Source organism: Cicer arietinum, chromosome 6 (genome assembly GCF_000331145.2).
Source record: "Cicer arietinum cultivar CDC Frontier isolate Library 1 chromosome 6, Cicar.CDCFrontier_v2.0, whole genome shotgun sequence".
Taxonomy (NCBI): Eukaryota; Viridiplantae; Streptophyta; class Magnoliopsida; order Fabales; family Fabaceae; genus Cicer; species Cicer arietinum.
Window position 1 is genome coordinate 60,917,998 of NC_021165.2, and position 5,556 is coordinate 60,923,553.

The following is a 5,556-nucleotide window of genomic DNA, read 5'->3' on the forward strand; positions in this document are numbered from 1 at the left end:
GTTGTATCCTAGTCATCTTCATCAGGCTGGGCAGCAGCATTTGAGGGTCCAGCAGTGTATTCGAGAGCAGCATCAGATGGTTGATCATAATCACCTTTATGCACAAAAGAGTTAAGTTGCTCATTCCATACTATCCGCATGCTAGGCAGGACGCCCAAATCCTGCATATTTTCTTTTGTGGGTGTATACATGACTTCATCAGAGAAGTCCACCCCAAAGTGTTCTAAAATCCGGGAAACTTCCTTCGCATATGGTAAGCCAATTGCCTCTCGGGATCCAAACATGACAGATTTCACAAAATATGCCCAATTTAGTTGACAGCCTTCATATATGAAATTCATAATTTGTAATTCAAACTCCAAAATTTGGGAGTAATTTCCAGCCTTCGGAACTAGAATGTAGCTAAGGAAATATTCCAAAAGGCGATTATCAACGGTAAGATATCTCACTCCATACCGTTGCTGGGCATATTTGGAACCAGCCTGAGTCCGCTTTTGTTCCATTGTGTGTCTGTCAAACCGACATAGGGCAACATACACATCATACTTAGAGCTATCAGCCCATCCACACAAGTTGTTGTGACAAAACTTTTGACCGTTAAAGGGAATGTTCAGAATTTCGCCTATAGTTTTGGTATTTAACCGAATGGTTTTACCCTTAACTCAAGATACCAGCATTTTTCCATCTTGGATGAGATTGCAATAAAAAACTCTAACTAAGTCAGGATAGACAAGACCTTTGTAGCCTATAAACTCTTCAACATGTTGTGCCTTGAGTAACTCAGGAAAGTTAAAGGCAGAGAAAGAGTTTAAAGTACCATATTTTGGAATGATAAGTCGCTTGTCAGAGTAGAATGTGCGAAAATGGTCAATTTCTTCCTGTGTGTGTAGATGCCGGGATAAATCTGTGATATTGGGATTCCTTGTTCGTTTTCTTGAAGGACCCACTACTGCATGCTTGGTTCTTGGTCCTTGTTTGCAAGCATCCATGGTGAGAAAGGAGGTTTTGGTGAAAAATGGGTTTGAGAGAAATGTGAAAAATCTGATCATAAATGCTAAGAAAGAAGTAAGGATTGATGTAGTGTGCAAGGTTGGGTGAATGGGTAACTGAGTGAAAGGAGGATGGACGAGATTTTGGGAGAGGAGAGGAGAAGCTACAGCTGTGTATTCGAATACAAAATGTAAAATAACCCTAAAATGTGAAACAACTTTTATATCTGGGCAAAAACACGAATGTGTATTTGACTACACCTAGTTGTATTCGAATACACATTGTTCTAGGAACGTGTATTCGACTACATATGCAAATTTTTGCTTAAAAACTAAATTTTTTATGGAAATCTCAATATGCAATGCACAACTTCATATATCAAGAACCAATAATCATCAATGAATTTTATTTTTAATAACTTTAAGATGTAATGCACAAATTTATGAGAGATGACAGACTATGTGTATCATGCAATTTCATAGATCGTTTTCATTTAAAATTCCAAGTTCTCTCCGGATCTTATAAAATGAGTCCTTAGGTAAAGGTTTTGTAAATATATCAGCCAATTGATTGTGTGTATCAACAAATGTTACCTCAACATTACCTTTCATCACATGATCGCGTAGAAAGTGATGTCGTATATCGATGTGTTTAGTTCGAGAGTGCATGATTGGATTCTTTGAGATGTTTATTGCACTTGTGTTGTCACATCTTAGGGGAATGCATCTGAGATCAACTCCATAGTCATGTAATTGTTGTTTTAGCCAGAGAATTTGGGCACAACAACTTCATGCTGCTATGTATTCAGCTTCAGCAGTACTAAGTGCAACACAAGCTTGCTTTTTGCAAGACCATGATACTAGTGCATTGCCTAAAATATGGCAAGTGCCGCTTGTTCTTTTACGATCCGTTTTGCATCCTACATAATCTGAATCAGAATATCCAACTAAGCTACATATGCTACCCTTGGGGTACCATAGGCCTACATTTGTCGTTCCTTTCAAATATTTCATAATTCTTTTAACGGCTACAAGATGCGATTCTTTCGGATCTGCCTGAAATCTTGCACACAAACAAACACTAAACATAATATATGGCCGGCTGGCCGTTAGATGCAATAAGGATCCAATCATACCTCGATATTTGGATATGTTGATTGAATTACCTGATGCATCTTTATCAACATAGGTTCCGGAGCCCATTGGAGTTGCCCTTTCTTTGCAGTTTTCCATTTCGAATCTTTTGAGTAATTCTTTACAATATTTTGCTTGATTTATGAAGATCCCATGCTCAAGTTGTTTGATGTGAAGTCCAAGAAAATAGTTCAACTTTCCCATCATAGACATTTCAAATTCTCCTTGCATTATAGAAGAGAATTCTTCACATATGTCATTGTTGGTTGATCCAAATATTACATCATCAACGTAGATTTGGACCAATAAGGTGTGACCATTATCTCTTTTAACAAATAATGTTTTATCGAATTTCCCTTTTTCAAATCCTCGTTCACATAAAAATGTGCTTAATCTATCATACCAAGCTCTTGGAGCTTGTTTTAGACCATAGAGAACCTTTTTTAATTTGTAAACATGTGAGGGATTTTTGGAGTCTTCAAAGCCAGGTGGTTGTTTGACATATACTTCTTCATTAATGTATCCATTGAGAAATGCACTCTTCACATCCATTTGAAATAACTCAAAGTTCATAAAGCAAGCACAAGCAAGTAGTAAACGTATTGCTTCTAATCTTGCTACCGGAGCAAATGTTTCGTCAAAATCTATCCCTTCCTTTTGATTGTATCCTTGAGCGACCAATCTAACTTTGTTGCGGACAACTATGCCATTCTCATCAAGTTTATTTTTAAACACCCATTTTGTACCAATGATGTGTTTATTTCCAGGATTAGGAACAAGTTCCCATAATTGGCCTCTTTCAAATTGATTGAGTTCTTCTTGCATGGCAAGTATCCATTGATCATCTTTAAGTGCTTCACCAATTTTGGAGGGTTCGATTTGAGAAACAAATGCCATGTTTAAGCAAGCATCTTGTAGTTTTAATCTTGTTGTGACTCCTTTATTGATATCACCTATGATGTTATCAATTGGATGATATCTATGGGTTCTCCATTCTTTAGGTAGATCATCATTTTGTCTTTCAATGTTGACTTCACTTTCTTGACATGGTTGGTCAGTTTGATGGTCTTTGTTTGTATCATCGCTTTCAAAAACATCATCATCACAAGAAATAATATTTTCCTCTTTTATAGGGTTAGTTTCATCAAAAGTTACATGCATTGATTCTTCGACTAATAAAGTTCTTTTATTGAAAATTCTAAATGCTTTACTAGATAAAGAGTAACCGATAAATATACCTTCATCAGCTTTTTCACCAAATTTTCCAAGGTTATCTTTACCGTTGTTTAACACAAAACACTTACATCCAAAAATGTGGAAGTGAAAGATATTGGGTTTTCTTCCTTTGTAGAGTTCATACGGAGTTTTCTTAAGAATTGGCCGAATGATTACCCGGTTGGAAACATAGCATGCTGTGTTTACAGCATCTGCCCAAAAATATTTCGGTAGGTTTGAGTCGCTTAGCATAGTTCTTGCGAGCTCTATCAAGGATCTGTTCTTTCTCTCAACAACCCCATTTATTGTGGTGTCCTTGGTGCAGAAAAATTGTGGAAAATGCCATTTTCTTCACAAAATTCTTCAAATGAAGTATTTTGAAATTCCCTTCCATGATCACTTCTAATTGATACAATTTTGGCAGATTGTTCATTTTGGACTAGCTTGGCATAGTTTTTAAATGCCTTAAAAGCTTCATTTTTATTTGCCAAAAATAAGGTCCAAGTGAACCTTGAGTAATCATCAACAATAACTAGTCCATATGAGTTTCCACCAAGACTTTTGGTTCTTGATGGACCAAACAAATCCATATGTATCAATTGTAGCGGTCTAGAAGTTGAAATAACATTTTTAGGTTTGAAAGAACTTTTTGTTTGTTTGCCCTTTTGAGTAAATCTATTTTTAAAAGCATGTGTATGAAATTTTCTATGAATTATTTTCTCTTTATAAAGGTGATCCTTTTTCACAGTTATAATCTTTTCTTGATTGGATTGATTACTTGCTTTGACAAAAATGGTCTTATTCAAGTTTGGTTTATCAAATTTTGAGTATCCAAGACCACTTTTGTCATTTGAGTATCTTTGCATATTTAAAACATTTTCCAAGCCTATTTGTCCTTTTTCGTATCGTTCAATTACTCTATTTAATTGAACAATTTTGAAGGAGAGGGAATCACATTTATTGCATGCAAAATTCTGTTTTAGTTTCTCAGAATTCTTTTCCATAGTGTCAACTTTTTCTTGAAGACTTGAGATTTGTCTCTTTTGTGTTGACACTAGTTTGAACAGATTTTTGCATTCAATAAGTAGTTCCTTGATGGCGTTTTGAGCCTCATTATATTCTAGAATCAATTCACTATTAGTTTTATGAAGATGAAGGGAGTCTTTGTTACTAACCTCTTCTTCGTTATCTGATTGATGTGATGCCATCAATGCAACATTAGCGCATTCTTCACTTTCTGATTCTGAAGATGAACTTACTTCATTGTCTTCCCAAGCTATGTATGCCTTCTTGAATTCTTTCTATTTGGTGGCATTTTTCTTAACAAGGTTTGGACAATCTGCCTTGATATGTCCTTGTTTTCCGCATTCAAAGCAAGTGAAGTTTTGATTTGAAGTAGGACTATCTTTCTTCCTAAAACTTTTCCTTTTGAAAGTTCTGTCATTTTTAAGAAACTTACCAAATTTCTTAACAAGGAACGTAATATTTTCATCTTCATCTGAATTTTCGTCTTTTATTTGTTCTCTTGATTCAGTCTTTAGAGCAATATTTTTGGTCTCCTTTTCTTGACTTTCATTTTGTTCTAGCCTTCCAAGTTCAATTTCGTGTTCTTGGAGTTTTCCAAACAGTGCAGAAAGGGACATCTTTGAAAGGCTTTTCTTTTCAGAAATTGCCGTTACTTTAGGTTGCCATGCCCTTGTTAATGATCTCAGAACTTTAAGGTTCAATTCATCATTAGTGACTTACTTTGTATTCGACTACAGATGGTTGTAGTCGAATACAAATATAAGGATTTTGGCCACTGACTTGCAGTGTATTCGACTACACATAGTCGTAGTTGAATACAACTTTGAGACTTTTGCTTCTAACTTGCTTTGTATTCGAATACAAGATGCTGTATTCGAATACACTTATGTATTTTGTCAAAAATAAGATTTTTAAGACTTTGTTAATGTTGTTTTGACTTTTTGAAAATACTTTAAATGCATATGTAAATATGACTTGTTCTCATGTAATTGAAATATTGGTTTTTATCATATACCTTTACATTTTAATGTTTGGATTTGAAGCTTATTAATGAAGATATTTGATCTTCTTTTTGATCTTGTTGCATGGACCATAATTGTCGATCTTTGTCTTCATCAAAAACATGTAGTTTTACACTTATTAACGTTGAACCATTGTCTGTCATTTTGGATAAATGATGGTTCAATAAACT